The following is a 27608-nucleotide window of genomic DNA, read 5'->3' on the forward strand; positions in this document are numbered from 1 at the left end:
AAGAATATCAGCAGTAGTATTTCAATGTCTCCTCAATAAACTCTTGTGTAGAGAAATGACATATTCCTTATATTAATTAATCAGATATGTTGTTATAGTTCCATAATCATTTTAAGTGCACAGTTTTATGGATTTTGAAAATTGTGTGCATTCTACAAAAACGTAGTGGAATTGCTATCACCCCAGTTCTCTTGGATCCCTTTGAAATAACTTCTGGATCATATTTCTGGGCCTAAGACATCACTGATCAGCCTTCTGCCATTAAATATTAGTGTCTTCTGTTTTAGAAATTTGCATAAAAATAATTTTAGAATTGTACATAAAAAACAAATGGCATACACTTTTTTCTCTTGAATATTTTGTTCAAGAAAAATACATACGAAAGCAGCTATGTTGTTGCATTTATCAATAGTACATTGTTTTTATTGCTGAGAAGTATCCTGCAGTGTGAATACACCACATATTATTGATTTTGCTGTTGATGGACTTATGGTTGTTTGCATTTTGGGACAGTTACAGATAATTTCTTGATAATCTGTGTTCCACTTAGGATCAGTGATAGGGAGCATCTCTTCAAGGTTATGTTTACTATGTGTGTGTCTTCACTGACAGGTGTCTGTCGGTGAATGGGCAAATATTTGCCCATTTTTAATTGGATTGTTTTTCCTTTTGTTATTGGGTCATGAGTTATTTAAATGTTGGGAAGATAATTATTTATCTGATTTATGTATTGTAAACATTTCCCAGTGTGCAGGCTTTTCTTCCTCTTAATAATGTCTTTGGAAGACCAGATTTTTAAAAGATGTAGATAAAGATTAATTTGTTATTTTTAATTTTGTGTTTTGCATTTTGTGAAACGTTTAGGAAATCATTATCTTCCTCAGAAACTTGAAGTTTCTCTCTTATTTTTCCTTCTATGAATCTTATATTTCTATATTTTATGTTCAGTTAGTATTCCATCTAGTGGATTTCACCCATTTGATTTTTGGGTGTCTTGTGCAATAAGGGAAGGTTCAATATTCATTTTTTCCATATGAATAATCATTTGTTCAAGAACTATTTTCTGAACATGTTTACTGTTATCCATGGGTATCTCTTAAGACTTTTGTTGACACACATGAATGTGTCTATTCCTGTACTCTCAATTCCATCCCAATGAACTCTGTGACACTGTATGACTATTTTCACATCAATGTAATAATGTCTTAAATTCTGTTGTTTCAGGATCATTTTGAAAAACAGATGAATAATTTTTCAAAATGTGGTCTTCTTTTTAAGCCAATTTTTTGCCTTAAAACAAGCAATGGTCAGTCAAGTGTTTCTTATGCTGTATCATTCTGGTTTTTCAAAGCGGAAAGCTTGAAGATTTCCATTATAATTTTAGCCACAAAATATGACATTGAATGTAGTCTGTACTGAAAATAAAAACTGTGAAATGGCACAGTTATTCTTAGACATCTCTTCCTCCATTGATTGATGCTACTCTATATTATGCCTGCTTTGTCCATTTAAGTAGTTGTGTATGTATGTGTGTATTTTTGTAATTCATCAAGAGATTGTCATCACTATGTGTGGAAGACCTATTTACTAGATGCCTGTTTGGCTATAACAGAAGCTCCTCTATTTGAGTTCTTAAAATACACTAAAAAATTTAGAAAACTGAGGCATAAGTATCTCTAAGACATGGCATATCTCATCAAGGGCTGAGATGATAAAAAACATAAATGTATAATACCAATCTATACAAAAATTTGAAAAGCAAGAGACATACAACAAATACAGTTTAAAAGAGGTAAGATTCATTCCTCATGATGTTTGAGAGCCTTGTCTTTGCCATGTGATAAGATACTGGGGCCTGAAAATTTGGGACAACATCATCTGGCTTCAAAATGCTCAAAGTCTTGTGGGAAATTTAGGAGAGATAGAAGTCCAAGTGATAGCTGATCTAATATGGGGAGTTTGGGCAGTTGATATTCTGTCCATTCTTACACATTCTGAAAAGAATCTTAGAGATGGTATAACTCAAATGTTTTCTAAAAATCACCTATATTTAATAAATATTTCTTGACTACCTAAAATGTAACAGGACTGGACCAGACACTGAAGGTTGGGTGGGAAATAAAAAATGCAAAGTCCTTGCTTTGGAAGGCTAGCTTATGGTGGTTTGCTGGTATTCTTTAGTTCCTTGGTACATAGGTGCAGATGGCAGCTGTTCTCTCATAGCATCTGCCTCTGTGAGTGCATGTCTGTGTCTAAACACTCTCTTTTTAAGTGGACACCAATTACATTGGATTAGGGCCTACCTTAATGACTTCACTCTAGCTAGTCACATCTTCAACAACCTTACCTCTAAATAAAGTCACATTCTAAAGTACTGGTGTTTAGGATTTCAACATAAGGAGTACAATTAAAAATTTTTCAGGAATGCAACTCAACTTATTAATAACCCATTATTATTAGTTTTTCTCCCTTTGTGGTGAAACACACTTTATTTACACTGGTGGTGCTACAGGTCACACTGTCAGACTGTTCCCATAACACCAGCATCAGTAGTTCAAGTTGAAACTAATTGGTAAGTAGAAATATGCATTTTTCCAGGAAGACAATTTCTGCATTGTTTATTTTGGAGAATGGATAGGGGGACAGGGAAAAATACAGAATAGATCTAAACAAAGATCAGGGAAGTATCTGAAAAAAGAAAGACTCAAAATCAAACAAAGTGAAAAATAATGAATTCTGAAAATATTTTTGTTGTACATATTTTTGTTCTTTATTTTTTTACTCACTGCAAAATATTATTTAACTCTTAGATAAAAATTTTAAGTCTTAGAATAGTAGGGCATAAGTCACCTGTAATCTTAGCACTCAAAAACAGCGCCTGGGTATTCTTGACATCTGATGTGAGGCGTGGGATTCCAGGGTTCAGTTTCTTTTTCTTTTCTTGTGTTGTGCTTTAGCTTAAATGTAAGTATCTCTCACATTTTTTCATTTAATGTAAAAACATTAAAGTAGATTTTTGTTTAAAGCACACCAATTACTTTGGGGTCTGCTAGAGATGGTTACTTTTCCTTTGCAGGCTGTCTGAAGTTCATCCAAATGGCATGTGAGGTGGTTCAGCTGGATTCTGAAAGGTCATGGGGAGGTAGTGTCAGGCCATGTGTGGTTTTCTGTGACTGTTTAGAAGGAGAGGGAAACAACAGATGTTTTTACTGACTTCACTATCCTGAGCATGGTAGGAACAAATTGAAATTTTGGCATCAATAGGCCAATACAACTTCAAGTGAATAATAGCCTTGATAAGCTCTTCAGGCTTCTCTGATTTGTAAAAATCAATCACGTCAACATTAAACAAACCTATGCTGGTGACCATGTGCATGGACTACCTTGTTTTGCTGTCATTGAATACTGTACGTTATGCTTTATATTCATTGGGATATTAGTGGGAATCCATACTCTGCATAGATAAAATACATTGAAAGGAAATAATATCCCAGCCCCCCAAAATAATGAACAAACAAGCATGCATGGTGAAGGGTAACCAATAATCAATAGTATATAATTTATTTTTTAATGTCATGTATGTATTTATGTATGTATGTATGTATTTGGATTGTGTAAAGTTGATGTGAGAATCATGAAGAATCAACATGAGAGTTCATGGTTATTGCTGGGGGTTGAGGGTATAAGGGCACTAAATTGGTAATGAAAAAAATAAAATCAATAAAAAAACACAAAAACTAAAATGAGAGTTCATTTAAGGAGTGATAACCTTTGCCACCATAGACACATTTTCTGTTTTGGAGCTCAGGGTATTCTCAGTGATCATTTGCTTTTAAAAAGAGAAGTAGAGCAATACTTGTACATACAAGTGTGTCTATGATGGGTGTTGGGAGCCAACCAACAGCTGACCTTGGACACAGTCCGGTCGGATGAGACGTATCTGCACAGCAGGGGCAACTGTGGCCGGATCTCCTGTCTATCTCCTCCTGTATGCCTGTCCCTGCTAGCAATAGGTGGTGGGATTTTTAGATACCTGTGTGTTATAATAAAAAATCTGCACACTGCCTCTGATTCTGTGTGAAATGACTTGTTGACCACAGAATAGGGACCCTTAACAGCCCTAATACTGCTTGATTCCCCACCTGGCAAGTTAAGGACAAAATTAAACTATGGGCAGACCAACTGCCAGAACCCTGAAGGAAGCTGTTGCTGGGAATATTTTTTAGGGAGTCACCACTTGAAAGCTTAAGATTTATTAGAGCCACTACCCCTCCCATACCCTGGACAGGAGTATATAGAAACAAGGAGTTGTAGTTGAAAATAATAATCTCAATACATGGAAATGAATACAAAACATGCCCCCCAAGATATATAAATCAAAAAATATAGGCAAAAAATCAGTGATCTGATTGAGATAAATTTAATTTTAATGGATAATAGTTGATTTCTATATACCTATAAATCACCCCCTGCACCCTTTTAATTTAGACCAATTCCTAGAATTTTAATAGATACCTAGTTATTAATTGGCACCTGAAAGTTTGTGCCCATATAGCTTTGTTGGCTAACTGATTAATGACCCTCTTGGTCAAAATAACCTTTGTTTAATATGGTTGATCTATGGGACCTCCCGTACTTTCCGGCTATTTCTTTGTTTAACATGATTGATCTATAAAACCTTCTGTGTTTTTAGAAATTATTTCTGTGGTAACCATTTCTGTTTTAATAATCACACTATGCATTGAAGGTTGTATAACCTCCCCTATAAAAATAAAGATTGATTTTTCTCAGAGAGTCAGTTGGGCCCAAAAAGCCTGGCTGTCCTCCGGCACCCTACCCAATGTCTCATTCCAGTCTCTTCACCTTAGCCGTGCATCCTTTGGGGACCCTAAGACCCCACCGAAGCTGGACCCCGGCAGATGGAGGCTTTTGGGGCAAACGTATATTTTAAAATTTAAATAAAACATGACAATTACATACATTAAGCTAGAGGCACAGCTTCAAGTCTCTGATTCGGGGTGTCGTAGCCCAGATCTGAGCATATCCACCCAGCTCCACATCCCAGACACTGTAGCTGGTAACACTTTGAAAATTCTAGATATCCGCCATCTATTTTCTGTGTAATCTATACTTTTCCATTTCCATATTCTTATATTTTCTCTCATATATGTATATTATATAGACATTTTCTTATATTTTCTTGTAGTTATAAATTTTAATAACTACAAATTACCCAACAGGTTTAAATATGACTACAGAGAACCATGCAATCATACCTCAGAGTCATTCAAACTCATCATTAACCAAGATCTTCAGTTAACGTTCCTTCAGCTGGTTCCTTGTCTTTTGTCTAGAGGTTGATGACATCACAACCCACCCAGCATCATCCTCGAATCTGGATCCATACACTGGTCTTCAGTTTCGGCCTTCCTTCCTACAACCGAGAACTGCAAATGTTACCTTATAAATGTTGAACACGTTTCTCTATCCTCTTTGTTCTGTCTTAACACAGATCATCCTCACCACCTGCTTCTTGTCTCTGCAGCCTGCTCCAGCTGGAGTAAAAAACCTCATTCTTCACTTTGCCACCAAAATGCTGCAATTAAAACACAGCTTTCATGAGGTCACACACATTTGTGTTCGTCCAGCTTCTTCCAGTATCAATAAGATCAAGTCCAAATTCCTGGCATGTCGTAAGCCCTGTCTGTCACCTGAACATGGTTGCATCTCTGGTCTATCCTTACTTACCTTGGGCTTTAGGTGTGGCTTTGCTCAACTCCACAGTTGCTGTGACATACTTGCAATGCACCTGCAGTGACTTTTCAAAGGGAGTCTGCCTATTCTGTATTTCTGGCTCTGGGCCTAGCACAGAGCCTGATACACAGTAAGGACTTGACAAATGGTGTAAGGGCATTGTGTTGTTTTACTAAAATTGACTAGATGAAAATGGAAAACACAGCTCTAATCCTTAGCAAATGATGAATAATTAAATGGCACTACCAGCATTATTTACCCTCACCTTTTGAAAATAAAGTACTGGTATTTAAGAGTGCAGGTCAGGAAGGACATTTTGGTGGCTTAGAAATAAAGCTGTAGGTGCATAAGATCTAAAAGGAGAGCATTTAAATACACTTTTATATTCCTCAAACTTTTGCTCTTTATCTTTAGTCAGAAAGAAACCAGAACTAAAGTTAAAAGGTCAAAACATAAAGACAAACTCTTCTGACTTGACAACATATGAATTATTCACACTCTGTATCAACAAAGATGAGACGTCCAGGAATATGGTTTTCATTAAAATGATAAGGATAAAAGAACACACAGGTTGTGATAAATAAAGTGTTTTATGGTAACCAGTCCTCATATGCCCTTTTTAAAAATAAAATGCCTATTGATCTGAATTAATTTAACACAGGGTTATCTCTATTTTCTAGTGCCCAGTGCACTCACCCAAACACCAGTCCCCCAATTCTTCACCACACCCCCACCTCATGTGATCATCTACCACAGACGGTAACAAATAATGCCTGTGTTCTCTTCCAGGGACCCACTCAAGGGAACACATTACATTTAGTCCTCCTGTCTCCTTAATGCTCTTCCTGGCTCTGAGAGTTCTTCAGACTTTCCTTGCTTGCGATGACAGATTTGTGGAGTACTGTTCTGGTGCTTTATAGAATGTTCCTCCGTTGGGATTTATCCGATGTTTTGCTCATGATTAGGCTGGGGTCATGTGTTTTGGAGGAAAACCACGGAGGTCAAGAGGCATTTTTATCATGGCAAGTCTGAGGTACATGCTGTCAACAGGACTTGTTACTATCATTGTTAACCTTGATCACCTGGATAAGGAAATGTTTGTGAGGTTTCTCCACTGTAAAATTTATTCTTGCTTTCTCTTCTCTGCGCAGTACTCTTTGGAAGGAGGAGTACTGTGCACAGCCATTGAGGAATTGGAAATTATCATTCTCCAACTTGAGGGCAAAGTATCCACATAAATTATTTGGAATTCTCCTTCACAGGAGATGCACCTAGTCTCCTATACATATTTATTTATTCAATCATTTATTTATATAGGTATCAACTCATTATGGACTGAATGTTTCTGTCAACCCAAAAGTCATATGTTGAAACCTTACCCCTCTATGTGATGGTATTAGTAGGTGAGGCCTTTGTGAGGTGATCAATGCTAGGTGGCATTATGAGGGTGAAGCCCTCCTAAATGGAATTAGTGCCCTTGGAAGAGTCAGGAGAGAGCTTGCCTCTCCTCTCTGCTTTTGGTAAAATGAGAAGGTAGCTGTCTGAAACCTCTCCTGATGCCAACCATGCCGGCATGCTAATCTTGGTCTTCCAGCCATCAGAATTATAAGAAAATAAATGTCTTTTTTTTCCATTCATCTAGTCTATAGTATTCTGTTATAGCTACTGTAGCAAAGACACACTTCGTGGATGTTTATTTTATATTGTGGATTATAGTGCAATCACGTTCTTTGTTTAGTTTCAGCTTTGGCCACCAGGAACTTTCAGTGGACTCCTGTGTTCCCTTGACAGGTTTCCATCATTTTTTATTGATTCCTTTTTTTATGGCACTAGAAGACGCTTTCCCCAGTTCTCAAATCAGTCATTTCTCTAAGGAGACCTACTTCTTTTTATTGGAGAACAGTATTAGAATCCAAGAAATGTGTTTCTTGCTACTGACACCACAAGAAAATGTGTGTGTGCATCCTAACCCATATGTCTATAAACCTAAAATATTTCTATATATAACTATCCATATCTATATTAAGCTAAATATGAGTTCACACTGATGTCCAGTTTTAACCATTTACCACATACTACTCTCCTCCCTTTCTTATCATAACCTTATGTTCCTATAGTGAGAAACCTGGCTGCCACCATCTGCCATCTATTGCTTGTTTCCCCATTCCCAGTATACTCAAATACTGCTATCAGGATTATTAACCAACTCTCCTGGAAGGGAAACATACTTTACTGACTAAAGTGCTAGTAAACGGTGTTGTTTTTCGTTTTATAAACTTCTTTCATTTCCACTTACTTAGGTCAACACCTTTTTGCTCATCCCTTTCAGTGAATGTGTTTCATATAATTCATTGTTGAACACTTAGATTCCTTTGTCACGTCACATGCTGAGAGTCCACAATACTGTGATTGATTTTATAAAGCATTTCATGCACTATCAATCACCTTTTGCTTCCAAGTTCTGTGGGGGTTGACAATGCATAATATCATTTGTAAGCTATTACAGCATCAGCTGATCGTTAATTAATCAGAGGCATCCTTCATTTCTGTTACAGTGCTCTTTTTTGGGGTGAATATCACATTTTATTGATATGTTCACATTTACCCTAATTCTACAATTTTATAATAATTTACTTTACAGTGCTCTTAATTTCTAGCACTTCCTTGGACCATGCTAAGATCATTTCATTTACATACTGGCTACCTTTCCAATTAGAGTCCTTAAGATATTAACCATAGCTATTTTAAAATCTCTGTCTGAATCCTTAAAGTGGATAGGACTGAGAAAAGAAACAGTGAACCTGAAGATGTGCCAATATAAACTTGATAAACTGAAATGCAAAGAAAAAATGCCAAGAAATCCCTAACAAACACACATAATATTAAGGAATCATATGACCATTTAAAAACATGTAGTATACATGTAACAGGGATATTGTAGAAGAGAGAATGGGAACAAGAAGTATTTGAAGTAATAATGAATCAATGTTGTAATGTTAATTACAGATACCAAATCACATATGGAGAAAGCTCAGAGAATACCAAGCAAGATTAACATCGTAACAGCTATACTGAAGTATATCTTATATATATATGTGGCATACCTGGGTCTGGTTCTTATGATTGCTTGTCTCTTAAGACTGTTCTTTTTCTTGCCTTTATATACTCCTTGTAATTTGCTGTTGAAAGCTAGAAATACTACATCAGGTAGCATAAACTGACAAAATACACCTTCAGTGTGAAGATTTATGTTGATATAGCTATGAGTTGGGCTATTTCAAACATTTGTTGTGACTGTAGTTGACAGATGTTTTAATTTCTTCTACAGTCCTTGCTTTTGTCTCCCTTCTTAAATGTACTTTTTACTAATTAGTTCACTTCTGAGTCAGTCTGCATTTTGCAGTTTTTTAATGCCTGTGATACTCTGGGTCTTTTAGACATGATTAAAATTTGTAGGTAAAGGGAAGGGTTCTATAGTCTTATGGTTAAATCTCTCTTTTAACTGGCTTGTGTTTCTGGGCTGTGACTTTCCAAGGAATTCTCTGTTGACAAAGCCTATTTTTCCTCATCTCTTCCTTTGTTTCCTGGCTGTAATGTTCTCAATATATTTGTTTTAACTCTGGCCCCTATTGACTATGATTTTACTACTTGGTAAAAAGGAAGGCTAGAAAATGCAATGGTAGGAATTCAATTTCCCCTAATGGAGTAAGGGGGATATCTTTTTCCCTGTAAAGTACCGTATTTTTCTGACTATAAGACACACTCCCTGCCCGCCCACCCAAATTTGGGGGGAATAATGGTTGTTAATGTTGCTGTTGAGTTCTGTTTCCATTTACATTGGTGAAAGATTATGTTATTTATGTTACTAAATATTTTATCACATTTTTGGCTTCACAATTTTTTCCCGTTTTCCTCCTTTAGGTGTGTCTTATGGTCCGGAAAATATGGGGTAAGTCTTTGTCATTGAGAAATGATTACCTCTACCTTGCTCACACTGTTAGGACCACAAGGATATTTTAGGATTTTCACCATGAAAGCCTGGTGGCATTCCTTTTTAAAAAACCCTTGATGGTGTGGGAATCCCCCCTAAGAGAGGCTCTCAAGGGTTTCTCACTCTCTAGATAGATAGTTTATTCTCATCCTTAGCTATTAGTCAGAATTACCATTTACATGTTCCTACCAGCTGATGAAATAACAGTTTTTAATAGTTTATTATAGTGTATTTTCTATTATCATTTAGCCCCTTAATACCCTCGTCTACCTCCTAGACCTTCTATACCCTTTATAACAGAATATAGAGCCCATAAATAAACCCATGTTTTTATAGTCAATTAATATTTGACAGAGGAAGCAAGCATATAAAAAGCACTGAAGATAGTTTGTTCAATAAATGGTGCTGGGAAAATTGGACAGATACATGCAGAAAAATTAAACTAGACCACCTTCTTAGGCCACATGCTAAATAAATTCAAATGGATTAAAGACCTAAATGTTAGACTCGGAGCATAAAAACATTGAAGAAAACAGTCAGTAAAATCTTGGACATTGTTCATAGCAATATTTTTATCTGATATATCCTGTCAGTCAAAAAAAAACCAAAAAAAGTAAATAAACAAATGGGAAATAGTCTTTTTTACTCTAGTGCAGCAGATCTCAGCTTCGATGTACAGTGGCGGTTTGTCTGCAGCCTTAGCCCCTGTGATATACAGTTGTTCAACGATTTCCCCTTGTAAATTCTGTACATGTTTAAGTTGAAATTAAAACTCAAATTTTCCTGGCTGGCATAGCTCAGTGGATTGAGCGCGGGCTGGGAACCAAAGTGTCCCAGGTTCGATTCCCAGCAAGGGTACATTCCTGGGTTGCAGGCCATAACCCCCTGCAACCACACATTGATGTTTCTCTCTCTTTCTCTCTCTTTCTCTCTCTCTCTTTCTCTCTCTCTCTCTCTCTCTCTATCTATCTCCCTCCCTTCCCTCCCTAAAAAAATAAATAAAATCTTTAAAAAAAAAAACAAAAAAAAAACTCAAATTTTTATTTTTGGAGGCAAGTTTTGTGGATATAGAATCTCATGGAAAATACACACACACTCATATACACATACATATATATATATTTAATAGATGATATATACACATACACACACACACATATATATTTTCCCCCTTTTACTACTTTGAATACTTCATCCCACTGTTTTTGGTGTCTTTTGTTTCTCATGAGAAATTAGCCATTAATTGCCTCATTGTTTTCTTGTATGCACAGACTCTTATAGAGAAGCTCACTTCTTCTAGTTTCAATTGGAATCAGTATTCTGCACCTGCGAGAATGATCCCTATTTAAAAGGCCCATTGTAAGTTCTGAACGTGCTGTGGATCAGGGCATATATTAAAATATTTGAATGCTAATTTTTTGTGTTTCTTTAAAAATAATAAATACATATATTTTTAAGTAACTTAGATACACTTGTGAAATCAAGTTCTGATGAAGAAATTTATGCTAAAGTGCATACTTTTATAAATTTAATTTAAAAAATTAAAAAACATGTATTTACTATATAGAAGAGCAGCCATAGTATACAATATGCTTGAATAAAAAATAATATCTTCACAGGCCTTATTGGAAATTTCAAAGCTTTAGACATCATCTATTCATGTATAACTTCTTGGCTAAGTTCATCTGTTAGAAGAAACCTGGAAGCTTGGAGAAATTCCCAGAATAGAACAGAAATATTTTCTAACACACAGCCTAACTCCTCAGCTGAAACAAATGTTCATGATATTGTATTTCTGTGTTCCTATCTTCAGTTCAGGCTTTAAAAATGGGTATTAATTAAACATTGCTGATAAGATTCTTCAGATTCCCAACTAAAAACTATTCCAATTACATAATTATAAAATAACAGAATGTTCAAATTCACTGTTTACATAATTCCTAATAAAATAAAATTATAATCTCTATCCCTTAAAATTTCTGCAAGAGCAAGCTCCCTGAAAGACTGTTTACCTGAAAGTTTTGCCAACAATTATTTTATCAAAACCAGTTTATAAAAGATAAAAATCCAAGAATGTTTGATTGGATTCACTTATAGGACATGACCTAAAATCTCAGTATTGGTGCTTAACCAACATTTTGACTTTTTTTTTTTGTTTACGTCTCAAAAAAGGAAGGGCACACTTAATTTTGCTTTTAAAAAGAAGTAAATGCCTAAACATATGATTATCTAGGGGAAGATACATATTCAAATTGAAATTTGCATCCATAATTAATTCTTCTCTTAAGCGTTTTACTTACACCTAAGTATTTTTTAATTTCAAATCATCAATTTTGTAGTAAATAGAATTCATCTGATACTCTTGACATTTCAGAGTGTGAGGTGGGTGGGGCATGTGTAGGGCCATTCGTTCATTTAAGTTCCACTTAATGTCTATGTTTTAATATTTTTTGATGTATAAGACACTCTGTTCAATGTTTAGAATGGATAAGTCAATCAAATATTAAACATGTCCAAAAGAACTTCATGGTGTGGCAGGCAAAAATAAAACAAACAAACAAAAAACAACAAAAAAGAGTAACCGGTTTTACATCCAGGTGTGTGAGACTGTCCTCTAAGTGCCCTGACAAATGTTGGCCTGGGTTACCAGGGAAAGGAGTGCCTGTGTTAGTATTCCAGGGAACGAGCCCTGGAGATGAAGCTGGAGGTGTTTGAAGACAGGAAGAAGCAAGTGTTCCAGGCAGTAAAAACCGTGTGTGCAAACACATAATATTACACTAAACTTTTGAAAAAGTGCAAATGGTTCCTCTTAGCTGGATGTGAGGGCTGAAGGAAGATGCGGCCAGAAAGCAGGTAGAGCACAGGCTATGGAAATCTTGTCAACATGTGCAAGGCATTTGGCAACACCCTTAAGATAATATGAAGTATTATTGAAGTGTGCAAAACATGATGACATTGCCCTTTTAAAATGACATCGAGGTGAAACAATAACATGGGCAGGAAAACTAGAGACACAGTAAGGTGACATCTGTACAGACTTGGAAAAATATGTATGTTCTAGGTCAAAGGAGCGCTGATGGGTGTCTGGGTGAGAAAGGAAGTTCGGAGATGTTTGTGAATTAGAATTTCCTGGTTGCTGATTATAAGGAAGATGAGAAAGACAGAGTGGTGAGTGACAATGTTTATGTTTTTGTCCCCGCAACTAGCTGAAAAGTCACAGAGGTGGCAAACACATTGGCAAGAATAGAAGAATATCTGTGGAGTGTGTGTTGGCAGCATGAAGGGCAGGGAGGAGTAAGCCGATGACATGTTCTGTTATAAAAATATTGAATTTGGGAGATTCTCACATGGATTAAAAAAAAGCGCTAGAATTCATGGAGAAATGTGGGTACATGGTAAATTCATGATTCAACACAGAATATAGGTCATAGGTAAACACATATGAAAACAGGGAGTCAGAAAAGTATTTAAACCAGAACAGGAGAAAAAGTAATATTTGTCATAGGTGGCCTCTAATATTACCCCTAAGGGTCTACATTTCCTTGGTATTGATGGCCTTCAATAACACCCTCCCCAAATGTTTAACTTGCATCTAACCAATAGAAGATGGTAATATGAGATGTCATATCTCTGATGAGCAAAATAGTGTTACTATCTTCTTCCTATTTGCTGAGCTGATTGCCTTGTGTTTTGCCTACTTTGATAAAGCCAGCCACCTTTCGGGAGTAAATAAGGTGACAAAGAGCTAAGGGTGGCCTTCAGCCAACAGCCATCTAGAAGCTGAGTCTCTCCATCCAGTAGCCAGTGAGAAATTCAATTCTGCCAGCAGCCATTTCTGGCTGGAAAGAGATCCATCCAAAAGTTGAGTCTTCAGGCCTCAGTTTTATGTAGCCTCCCAATCATAGCCTTGGGGCAATCTCTGAGAGACAGGACCTGGTTAGTCACACCCTGATTCCTGACCCTCGATGTATAAGATGATACACATTTGTCATTTGAAGAGGCTGTTTTGGGGTAATGCATCATGCATTGAAAATGAATATAAAATTTAAGACAAATTTTAAACAAGAATATGTGTACTTTTTAAAAGAATGTCCAGCATAATAGGAAGAAAAACAAGCTCTTAGCAACATGAAGAGAGGTGAAAGTTCAAGGGGAAAGGATAGGTGCAATATCACAGAAAAGTCAAATGAATAGGAAAATTTCTGAAAATTTCTATGAATTTAACAAAAATACTATTTCTACTTTTTTTTTCAAGTTGCAAAAGAGTGGTGGTCTTAGTTAAAGGAAAAACAAGAGTGTGGTAAAATAAGGATAGGGAAAGACCAGAATGTGGAAACAGAATAATAGAGAAATGAATGAGAATTAACATTCAAAAGAGACTTAGGATTGAAATGCATTATTTTGGAAATTTCAAGTTGAGAATGACTTGAACATACTAGTCAGAAGTATTGTTAGAGATAGTGTGAGTTTGAAAACATTAGTTAATAAAAATATCACAATTGTTAGAACAGAACCAGTGAGTAGAATAGAAGGAGAGTCATGCAGACTCTCTGGAATGATCCATGGGAAGTCTCCAAATAATGGCACATACAAGTCTTTAGAGGGTAGCCGGTGTGAGGTACCCTCTATCTCGGTAGTTCCCATGGTCCCTCAGACTGATTCCTGCCACACTGTGCATGATGGGGCTGGGATGGATGCCTGATATGGTCACAACACTGTGACTTAAAACAGGGTTGTCACCACTCCACGTGGATATATTGATATCACATCCCTTTATATATTGCTTTGTTACCCTCTTGATTATTCTTGGTTGCTCTAAAAAATGGTTGTTCAGTGGTGTGTCCCACTTTTAGCTTTTCTTTCTTTTCTTTTTCTTTTTTTTTTCTTGGAGGGGTGTTGCCCTCATGCTTTTAGGTTGGACTTTCCAACTACAAGTGCTAGAAAAAAATGAGTGCAACTTAAAAATTAATGTTACCTTTACATATTAGATGTTACCATTACATATCAGAATGCTTAAAATGCATGTGCTTCCAATCCATGTTTGTGATAGAACTGTTTTTGTAGTTAATAGCATTTTTTCTAGCACTGGATATAAAATTAAAAAATATGAAATAGTAATTTACTGTTTTGCAAACTGTTTTGCAACAGTTTTCAGATATAGGTATATTTACTTATATAGGTAACAACGTGTCTCTCTTATAATTTGAGATGAATATCCAGAGGGTATCCTGGGCATGTGTGACCCCCAGGACCTGCAGTTCTGTGACATCGAGTTGATTTTTCTAAACCCACAGCATGATATTCCAGCACTTAATTTCAGAATGCAGCTTAAATCACAGAAGCCATAATATGTCAAATGATCCCACACTTGCAGGGGGAAAACAGTAAGTAATGAAAAAGCTATGATTGCTTTTCTGTCCCTCCAAATGACAGTTATCACCTCAATGACCTGCTCCGGGCGGACCGGTCTAAACCTGACACACTAAGGGATAACGTCATCTAACAGGGTAGTTACAAAAATCAATACAAAACCCATTTCAGAGATACTCTGTGTAAGAATCCTGGTGTAATGTTCATTTATTGAATAGGCCTGGGGAAAAAAACACGACAACTTTTCTGATATATATGCCTTACCTCTCAAGCAAAGGAATTCTGTAGGTAAGCAATAATTGTATTTTTCAATCTATTACTTAGACTTGCCAAGGCTCAGGCTGGAATCTCATATTTGGTGATGGCTATAACTCAATTATGGTAGTCTCTGCAGAGGCCTAGTGTATTCAAAGAGTAAAGGGACAGACCAGGACGGCTCCCTGTGCTTCTCTGGATAAATGAGTGTGTGTGTGTGTGTGTGTGTGTGCATAAGAGTATGTGTAGGTATAAACTCTTTTCCTTATAAGCTCATCTTGTTGACTTTTTAATTGCTAAGAGAGTTGAATATTTGCATAGTCATATTTAACTAGGATATTATTATATTTATAGTTGTATTTAAATATACCTATATTTAAATATATTATATAATTTATTATATATTATATATAGTTATATTATATATTAAATATATATTACCTATAGTTAAATAAAGTATTAACTATAAATACTTTATAGTTATATTTAAATATAACTACAAATACTTAGATTTAACTAAGATATAATTTCTTGGGATTTCTTGATCTTAACTGTTCCTTCCATGCTAGGTCCACAATGGGCAATGAATGCATTTCTTTTGAATAAACAGATGCACTGTTGCTACAAGAGGCCCTGGCTAGTTGGAATTGTCCTTTTAAATGCTGGAGGCTGAAAGCCATCTGGCCCCATGGTGCTCTGTCACATGCATGTCTGCATGCCAACAATTGAGACGAAACTCATTGGCAAATCTTCAGCTCATCCAAAGAGGCAGTTGTTATGAAAAAAAGCTGAAGAAGGCATGCACTAAGGACACCCCCTGCAACAACTTGCAAAGAAATACTCTGACAGCTGGTAAAAAGATTTTAGCTCAAATTAGTGTTACTCCTGTGAAATGCTAATGAAACCTGTTAAATCATCCTACACACCAGAAGTCCAATTATCTTAACCTTCACACTTTATGACCATTACAGTGTTTCATTACCTGAATGTTTTCCTTCTAAATGAAAAGCCATCCTGACAGTCTTCAAATCACAGAATACTAAAAAGAGCATCGTATGGTCAGAGTGATGCATTTCTAGATTATTTATGCTAATTTCATAGGGCTAATATTCATTGACAATATTGTTTATTAAACCTAGTAATCTATTGGATTTTAATTATTCTCTATTCCCCTATAATTTTCCAAACGAGTATATGTGAAATGACCTAGAAGCCTTATGACAGCTTATAGTTGCCTATTCAAACATGTTCTAGAATTTGGAAGGTATTTTGGCTGCTGTTTAAACACTTACATGTTTGCTTGGACCAAGGGTCACATTGAATTGTTTCATGCTTCTCTGATCAATCATAATCAAGATATGTGTGATGAAGTCTACATGCTGGCCATACACGACAAATATTTATGTTTGCATTGGGTATCTTTAATGTTATTCTGGCCTGACAACCTTCTTTTACAATCTTATTTTCAATATTAGAAAAATTAGTATTTTAAGCTCCATAGTGCTTTTTAAAAATTTTCCTGAAGGTTGACTTTTGATCCCACTATTATTTTAGTGTCTATACCTGAGAGGCCAAGTAGAAAGATTCTATAGCCAAATTATTGGAGCTCAAATTATGATTTCAACAAATGTCACATAATCTACATGATCTTGGTCAAAGTACCCAAACTCCCAACTCTGATGCCAGAGACGGGGTTTTGTCCTACCCCATCTCTGACCTGTGAGGCTCACATAAAAATAAATGAAAACAGCTTTTACCCAGCCTTGTTGCTTACTTCCTGAGAGAACTATGAAAAAAAAATACATGAAGAAGAATGTCATTCAACTCAAGGAACACACACACAAAATGTCATTTAAAAAATTTCCTACCCTCTTCATAGCCCAGAATGGTCAACAAGAGGAATGGTTTTACTCCTTAGCATGAAGCTAAGATGTACTGCTTGTGGTGATTAGCACTGGTTCTTGGGAAACCTGAGTGTGCGCCCAAACTTCCTATTCAAAGATCTTTATCCTTGAAAAAAGATGATCAAGAAAGAGAAAAAATAAACATTTGCTGAGCATTCTGTTTCATACTTTGAATACTGTGCTATACATAGAAGTCTAAATTCTAATTAGAATTCTTTCCTTAAAGCTCAGTCTGGTTTTCTTCCCTCTGAAAAACTCAGAATTTAGGAAAAACAATACTGTCATTCTTTATTTCAGCCAATGGTATCACCACCAGTAGGTGGGTGTCACTACCAGTAGGTACTGCTCAAGCCAATATTCTAAGAATTACCTTTAATCTGATCTTTACATTTTTCCCCTCTAGTCCATTATCTACTCCAGTTAGCCCACTGATACATGCCATTGAGTATGGATTTACCTCATAGTCAATGAATCAGTTAGTTCCCAGGACCCTCAATAATGGAGCTGGATCACAGAGCAAGCTGCTTTCCCAAAGAAAAATGCAAATTGTGCTGTGGAGGTTTCAACAGGGAGGGCTATGAGTCAAGAAGGCCAAGACTGGAGACCAAGTTCTGTCCAGCTTGGGGTATAAAAACAGTCATATCTGTAGACTTTTAACTCCAGAAAGCTGATAAACAGATTACAAATATCTTATCACTTACCCTTGGGCCTTCAGCAAATTCTCGTTACCCATGATCATTTGAAGGTGGTACTGAGGAATTAAGGGAAATTCTTAGAAAGAGTATGCTCTACCAAGTTCTCTTTCCTCCATGTAATGGGGAAGCAGGTTGTTGCCAAGAGTTCCCAGCATGAACAAGCAGCTACAAGTGTTAAGTGGGTTCACTTTTTGTACAGAGTGGCTGGATGCATGGTTTCATAGCAGAGCCGAGACTGCCCCAGCACACACACATGCACATGCACACATATGCACATATGTATATGCATGCACAAAATGCTGGGGTGTACATGCCTTTTGTACTGTGGCCAGGAGGATCTCAATGTCACCAATGTTTTAGGAGGGATCAATCGATATCCATATTTGATGGTTGACAGTAAGCTGCAGCACATGATAAGTAAGGGATTAAAGGATGCATTTTTCCACTGTTGGTGAAAATATGGCCATTTCCCTCTTCTATCTCTGAATCCACAAGTACCTTGTCCATTCCCCCAATATCAAAGAAGGACCTGGAAAGAGAGATGCTTTTGGTACCAGAGACTTCACTAGACAGCTTCTGGAGGGGTGTTGTTGAACAACTATGATCATCTTGTAACTTTCTGTGATTTTAATCTTGATAGCTCTAGGTTTTATACTTCTGGTTCTTGGAAATAGTTTATGAATATGCAATATAGGGGTGGACTTTGGCTCTTACCCTAACTTAACCACCAAATTTCCATCTGAGCTTGGATTTTGATCCTGAATGAAGGGTGATAAGTGGAGAAGAGAGAGAATGCCTTGAAATGACCAGGACCTTACGGGTGACAGAACCTGGCTCAGAAAGCAGTGGCATCTCCACAGTGAGGGCCATGCTGTCCCAGCCATCCCCACCAAGTACGCTCACACGCCCCCTTTCGCAGGATCAGGGCACACTTCAGTAATCACACTGAAAGCATTTTGTTCTATGTCATTTATTCCCCTTACAGTGAATCTCAGACTGCCACTCAGTATTATTTCATTGTGACTTAAGAGTGAGTCAAAGTAACAAAATGAAAGGTCTTTAGAATACTATTTGTTAGAAGTTTTATTTATTTGTGAAGTTTTAAGCAGTGATTCTATTTGTTACTCTACAGAGGAGAGAAAGACTTCTGTGGTCTCTAAAACCACAGATATTACACAGAAAATAAGGTACTTTACTGTTACAGGCTACCTGTTTCCTTTTATCTGCTTTCAGAAAATAATTTAAAGTACAGAGAGTTGATTGTCATCTGCAAGGAAATACCCACATTGGAAAAGACAATGTATTTTAATTTTGTTTTTGCTTTAGAATTGATGCTGGATGTATGTGTTTGTATATGTAGTAAAATACTCTCACGATTATTAAATTACAATGGAGGACTGTTATCCACATCAGAATCATACACTTATAATAACATGCCTTTCAGTACATCATTGGGTTTGGGATAACATAACTTGACCCATATCTCAATCCAAGAAGCAAAGAATCATATACTGAGAGAGGGACCTACAATGAGGACATAATGTATTATATTTTCTAGGTAAAAAGAGACATATGCAAAAATGATGAATAAAAGTTAAAAATATAACTTACTTTGATTCATGAATGAACAAGATTTTATTCACATTCCAACACACACACACACACACCCACACACACACACACACACAGGAGAGAGCCTAAGACAGGGCCAACAAATGTCATTTGTTAACATATAGTTTGTTAAGACAAGGAGATCTCCATATTTCTGCACTGATACCCCTGGGAGTTTCAGTCCACAGAATGATCCTAATTGAATTTTCCCTGCCTAAATGGAGTTGCCCCAATGTGAACTTGCTTTGAACATGATGACAGGATGGGACGTCTCAGAACATCAGCTCCCTGAGACCTTGGGCCCTCCTTTTATTACCTCCATTATCTAAACAAATAGCCTCGGACAAATCAATTTATATTAATCCAACCTTGTGGTATACAACTCCCTACGCTCTATCAAAATGTCTCAATCAAGATTCAAATGAATTTGCTTCAATATTTAGCTACAAAAGAACTTAATCTCCTTACTTATAACTCAAGTTCATTGAACATTATCTTCTTTTCAAATAATTAAAAAGATTTAGAAATATAATTAGAAAAGAGTAGAGATTATATGAAATTATAACTTTTTTATATTATGAAGAATAGAATTCAGACACCTTCCAGATATATGAAAAAAACCAAAGGAGTAGTATTATAGCCTAAATTTGTCATAGACATTCTTTCTCTTGCTAGTGAAAGTAGCCCTTTCGTTGACAGGTATGTTCCTGCATTTCTTGTAAATGCTCAGAGGTGATGGGATTTAGAATCTGAACAATTCATTAAAATCTTTGGGCATAAAATCTTTGAGTAGATTAGATTATTGTTCAAAAAATACTCACCCTTCTTACATTTTCCAGCCTCCAACTTCCATTTATATTGAGCTTTGCAACGTGCTTTGTGTTAGTTTAACACAAAGGATTACCATTATAAGGATTAATATGATGAACAAAGTAGTCTTCCCTCTGCTGGATTTGGTGCCCAGCTGAGGGACTCACTTCAGTCAATGGGCTACTACTAAAGGAAATGCAAGAAAGTTCCATTGTCATAAGAAAAGCCTCCTGTGGACATTTCCCACCCTTGATCCTGTATCTCAGGAACCAAACCTGCAGGGAAATGCCAGGCCTACCTGATCCACAGCAGATTCAACCAGTTGAGTCCAGCCTATCTCACTGCTACATAATCACATGAATAGAAACAATGATTATTGCTTAAGCCAATGAGTTTGAGGGAAAGGTGATGATAGAGACATAGCTAACTGATTTTGGGGTCATGCACGAGTGATCAACTTTACTTTCTTGATAACTGTAGGTCTCAGTTATGTATCCTCCAAGTTACACAGCTCATCTGTTTATGTCCACATACATCATGTTTGATGAATAATAAATGGGAGGGGACTTTGAATTAGGAATTCTGACAAGTTTGTAACAAAATAACTTCATATTTGAAGTTTTAATTGTATGTGTGTTTTTGTCCTTTTCTATTAACAAAATATAATTTTAACAACAACACTACAGAAAAAATGAGCATTTGCTCTTCCTGTTTCTATTTTTAAATAAACATGGCAAATAAATCCCGATAAGAGTGCGATCAAATCCATAGCTAAAGTAGGTCTTACCACCTCTAACTGCAGTGGAGATTTAATGATATGAGTAACCAGAGGTTTAACTTATTTGGCACAATCACAAGATAAACTGCACATCTTCGAGGGGTAGGGCTGTTCTCATTGCTTGAAGAAAAAAAAGAGCTGATAAACTTGAATTGAACTCTCTGCATATTAACACATGGGATGAGAGCAAGCCACATACATATTCCTTTCTTCTGAAACACGCACAACACTTCACAGGAATTGAGTTCCCTTCATCCTCTCAACAAACCTTCTAAGTAAGCAAATTAGATTACTTCTGAGGAGTGCCAGGAACTGCACACATGTGATTGCTTTATCCTCCCGACATCTCTGTGGAGTCAGAAGCTGAATGCAGATAACCAGGGAGGCTTTCTTTTCCCTCTCTGACAGAGATGGGATTGGAGGAAAGAAGATGCTTTTGAATTCCTACACTTTGCACATTAATCAGGGGAAAATAAGAATTAGGGAACAGATTTCTGCCTATAAGTTTAGGCCAAAGAAACTATCATTGATATCATTTCAGTTTAATATAATTTGTAAAAACATACTGTTAAGTATTAAGAGGCTGTTCTTAATACTGGATAATTTTAACAGCATAAATATGATTGACAGAATCTGCTTTATTCTCCAACAGCATTTGACATGTTCTTGAGGTTTTCATGTTTTGGTCACAAGGTTTGGATGAACTATACTTGCATTATGAGAGAGCTATTAAAAAGTAAAACCTCCATGTATAATTTCTAGAAAGTTTTCCTTACTGTAGAAATAAGAAAGTTATCATTTTAGTTCAAGAAAAATCTCATTTTTTTCCATTTTTTCCTTTGCAGTTAGATTATAAAAATGGACACTTTACATGAGTAGATAGACTTATTTTTTAACTTAAGGGGGACACTTTTTCTCTTAGGTTTTTCCTGTATTACTATTGCACAGCACATTTCCTACTTCACGACATTCATAGATTTTAGTGTTTTCCTTCTTTTCCCCCATTGAAGAGTTTCCTCCTTTCCTTTACAAAGTGCCAACCTTGCTTTTGGTTTGCCTCCTGCAGCCTAGGAGAGTTGTTCCCACCTGAGACACCACCAAACTGCTGAGGTCCTTTCTGGTGCCAGGTGTGGCTTCTAGAAGCAGTGAGGGCAAGAGTGTATGAGTTTCTTGTGACTGTGGTAGCAAGAACCACAAACTGGGTGGCTTAAAACGACACAACAGAAACAGATTTTTACTGTTCTGGAGGCCAGAATTCTGAATTCAAGGTGTTGCATGGTGGGTTCCTCTTGGAGGCTCTGAGGGTAACTGCCCCTTGCATCTCCCAGGTCCCCGTGGCTGCCAACAGTCCTTAGCTTACAGCTGCATTGCTTTTTCTACCTCTGTCACCACAGAGTGTGTGTGTGTGTGTGTGTGTGTGTGTGTGTGTGTCTTTGCTTGTCCTTTATAGGAGAATGCAAGTCTTCAACTTTAGGGCTCACTTTAGTCCATTATGACCTCTTCTCAACTCAATTACATTTGTGAAGACCATATTTCCAAATAAGGTCTCAGTTACAGGTATTAGAAGACAGAACTTTAACATGCATTTCCTTGAAACATCTTTCACCCACAACACAAAGAATGAGGAAGATAGGCCATTTACAAAGGAAAACCAGGTAATGACTCCACAGAATCAAGGGGTTAGAAAACAAGAAAACAAACATCCTTTTATGATTAAACTAAGTGTTTAATCATAATGATGATAACTAAATGTTTTCAAAGCAGCCTTCCAAGAGGTAAATCAGGCTTCTGTCATAGATGAGTGTAAAACAGGCTGAAAAGGAAAGACAGAAGTATGGGCTGTGGGCTGTGGAGGTATAAATACAATTGTTTCCAGAAGCAAAGTTTGTCCCAACTCACCTGCCCATGAAATTTTGGGCAATAATCTAATCTGTAATAAATATTTCCCAGGAAATGCATGGTAGCTTCTGTTTCTCAGCTTTCACCCCTGCTCTACTTTTGATTGCATATTTGTTCTAATAAATTATCGAGCATTATTTTTAACTAAGTACTACAAAATACAGAAGATTAGTTTTCTGTTTTTTAATCATAACAGTTTCTGGACACTGGAACAATGAACATATTGAAAACTAATCCTCAGTCTTCATGAAGCAGTTGCTATCTTCATTTACTCTTAAATTGCATTACATTGGCTCTACCCTAGACAGAGCTTTAGAATAATGGAGCACACAGGTAGTGCACTTTCAGGAAATGATTGACAATACTGTCTCTTGTCCTTAAGCAGAAGCTTGGAGAGAAGTGCTATTAGCCATGGTGCCTCCGTGTCTTTTCCCCACACATTTTGAACTCTTGTCATCATTGTCATTTGGTGGCAATCTCTCAGTGAACCTCAACAAGGTATGCCAATCTCTTATTATATCTTTCTGCCCTTGTTTAAATTGCTTTATATTTTCTTTTATTACATTAATTTTAAAATGTAAAGCACATTATGTCTCTCTAGCATTATAATAATTTAGCTGCACACAGATATTTTTCCGTGCAGCTTTTTGTATACCCAACTACTTATTGGTGAAGTAATCCGGTGTGTGTTTACTTATCTGTTATTTTAGCGACAACTAGAGCTTCATATTTTGTTTTCACAAATTTTGTATATGAAATATTTCTTAAATGTGATTTATTTTCACATTTCCCTTTCCATTCATCCAGTTATAACAGATGTATTTTTTCTTATAGCATTTAAGTTTTGCTCTTTGGCAAGCAACTCAGCAATCAGAACCCAATAAAAATAGAATAGCATGTGATTTTTAATGACAAATAACATTAAATGTGTTCCTAATTTTCCTGCCAGGTTTTTGCTGAATACATATAACCTTCACATGAACTTAGCTCATTAATCTTATGGGAAAAATGTAGCTACTTCATATGTGGGATTGAGGAAAAAATTAATAAGATCCTTCACCACTCTTTGACACTTAGCTCTCAACAGAAGAGTACAAGAGGCATGAGATAAATAGCTATTTTTTTTTCTGAAAATAACTTCCTGGGAGTGTACCCAATTTGTTTTTGCTATGAAATGGGACAACAAACTTGATAGCTTCACCCTACATGTGGCCATCTGCCTCTCCTTGATAACATTCCTGTTGTAAGTGGTTTTGGTCAACCAAAGGGAGAAGGAGGAGCCCAGTTCTTCTGGTAAGTGAATGTGTGGTCATATATACAGTTTAATATATACTTTCACCTTTTGATTGTAAAGAAGAGAGATACCAATTTAAATATTTTAGGTTAAAAAATAAATTGTAGGATCTGCAAATAATTCTTTGTTCCCTGGGTGCCTTCTCGGGCAATGACCTATCAAGGCTTGCCTGTGTTATTAAGCATTATTGCACAGTGCTGTTTGGGAATGGTTCAAAGTCAAACTTAACACTATTCTGTAGAAAGGGTGATGCTTTCAAAATTTTTGTAAGTACTGCAGGTGCTACAAACATCTTTTTCATCTGATGCAAAACTCCTACAAAATTATCAAGAAAAAGGTTTTCTTTCAGCTTATGTTGGTAAGCATATTTGGTATATTTCTGACTGTATTCTAGTCACACCAGTGTTGAGAGAAGTTAAGAATTTAAAATCCAAAGCTTTGAACCTCAACAGAAATTATACAAGAGGTGAATAGGAAAGAAAGGTCTATCATCTTTTCATTTGAAATAAGAACATTTAGTCATGATCTTATCTGACAAGATTGTGCAGCTGTTGAGAAAATTTTTTAAAAACCTCTACTTAGAGCTTCTTGTATTAATCAAGAAAAATATGTTCAAATTGGATAAAAATACGATTGCTGCCAATATTGACAAGAACATCTGGAGAAGGTCTTACTTCTCTCCTGAAGGCACATGGCTTCAATATTAGCAGGCAGATGAAGTTTGAAAGAATCAAAGAGATGTTGAAAAATTAAAGACAGTCCCACTGGATTCCTTTTTTTAAAAAACATGTTTGGGCTGAACACATAATCCATGAGGGCAGAGACTGCTTCTTGTTTATTTTGTGATCCCCCGTGCCTAGGCTCAGATGACAGTCAGGTAGGGCTCAAACGTGAGTGTCTAGTTGATGAAATTGTCAGGTAAAGTTGAGATAAAAGGGTATCATTTGAACAACTATTCAACAGGAGAGAGCCACTTGAGAATGAGCCTTTCAGGCAGGGGGTCACCAGCCTGGGGCTCACCAATGGATTACAGAAGGTATCAGGAGGCAGGGGTGCTTGCCAGAGGGCCAGTGAGTGGAAAGATACAATGGATGAGACCAAAGAGGTACAGGGAAGGCCACATCCATCTTGGATGTTTATATCTCAATTTCACATGTCCATAACTGAAACCTCCATCTTAGCCCCCAAAACCTGTTCCATCCATCATCTTTCCTATGCCATCCATGGCAAGTTTGCCCTTGCAGTTGCCTGTATTAACAATTTTGACAGCATTTTCCTTTATCTCACACCTCTCATCTAAATCCATCAGAAATCCTATTGGTTGGACCTTCAAAATACATCCCTCAGGCCTTACTGATCCAACTCTGGCCTCAGAGTTTCTGGCCTCACTGTATCCTCTATGTGCATTTGAACAGTCTCTGAACAGATCTCCTGACCTTATTTTCACTGTCACCTTCTATCTGCTCTGTCCTTGAGAGTCTCTATACAGAGAGAGGTCCTTTTTAAATGTCAATTAGATCATCTCAAGGCCTCATTCACAGCAACATGCTGCCCTATTTCCCTCACATCCAAGTCAAAGTCCTATAAGGACTTGCAAATCCCTGAATGATTTGTCACCTGTATCAATCAAGGTTCTAGCAGGACACAAAGGCCACACTCTGATTAGAATAATTTGAGGAGGGTTGAATCAATCAACTCTTTAAAAGAGGTATGAGTAGCTGTGTAGCAAAACCCCAGGAGATGAAGGAAAGTGCTTGGTTAGGAGCAGTCTGATAACATCCCTAGGGAAAAGGGGTGGACAGAGGTGTCTTGATAAAGGCCATGGTTTCCAGAAAGGGAGCTGGCCAAAGACAGCAGTCTTGCAGTGCATAAGCTGGAAGGTAGGGACCTAGAAAGAAACAGGAGGGTAGGGGTAAATACTTGTGGCCTGAAGGGCAGCAAGAGAAACGAAGAGGATGGATGATAGACCTAGATGAGCAAGGAAGGGCAGCTCCCACATTTTGACTTTGACATTACCTCCTCTACCCTCACTATGCAGCAGCTGTGCTAGGTTCCTTGACTGGCTGGAAACCTGCCTAACAGCCTTTGAAGTGGTTATTCTGTGAGCCTGATTCTGAACACTCTTCCTCTGGATGTCTTTAGGGCCACATGGTTGACCAGTGTCATATTCTCAATGAGGACACCAAGTCACTCTCTTTTAAGTTGGTAATTATTCTCTTCTCCACTCTGCCCAACTCCTCATTTCTAATCTTCCTTAATGTACTCTGACTTTGCTTTTTCCCCTGAGTTGTTATCAACCCATAAAAATCACTCTAAGACATAATGACCAATTACACTGTGTATCATCAGCCTCCCTATGCTAGGATGTTTTCCCAGGGATGAATATGAGCATCTGGATCACAGTGTGTCATGGAGTGGGCACTCCATCAGGATTGCTGAATGACTATATGATGATGATGAAGACTTAGACTCTTCTTTGGGCACACAGTGAAGGTGCCACAGTGTGTTCTCCACTGGTGTAGTAGTAACTTAATGTTTCAGATGGAATAAGAGGACAAACATTTCAGATTGCACTCTACTAGAAAGGAAGATGTTTGCCCATGTATCTAAATATTTGGATCATTTTATTAGTAGAGAACATCAGTGAATAAACTAAAGATACCAAGAACTACAATGTATTTTAATCTTCAAATGAAATTACAAGGATGAAATAATTTAAGGGAATTGTATCAAGCAGAATACTGGCCCCCACAAAGTTGTCCATGCCCTGGGTTTTAAAACCTGTGTATGCATTACTTTACAAAGAAACAGGAATATTAAAGATGGGATTAAGTAAAAGGTCTTGAGATGGGAAGATGAGCCAAGAAATATGGGTACCTCTAGAAGCTGGAAAAGCAAGGAAGCCTCCAAATAGAACATAGCCCTACAGACACCTAGGTTGTATCCCACAGTTACCTATATAAAACTTCTGACATACAGACCTGTAAAATAATGTGGGAGCTTTTTTTAGGCAGTAAGTGTGTGGTGATTTATTTTAGCAGCAAGAGGAATCAACTAATTCTGGAGGCAGGGAGCTATTTTGATATTGGGGATATTACAGCATTTGTTGCTCCTGCGTCAGGATCCTCAAGCATAAATCTGCCCACATTTAGCCAAATCTAGCCATTGTTTGGACACATAAAAGGCTTAGCAGCAATCATATTTAGTCTTTTCAGTTTTTGTGGAGATTACAGGGGTAAAATTGTTT

This window comes from Phyllostomus discolor, chromosome 3, assembly GCF_004126475.2.
Source record: "Phyllostomus discolor isolate MPI-MPIP mPhyDis1 chromosome 3, mPhyDis1.pri.v3, whole genome shotgun sequence".
Taxonomy (NCBI): Eukaryota; Metazoa; Chordata; class Mammalia; order Chiroptera; family Phyllostomidae; genus Phyllostomus; species Phyllostomus discolor.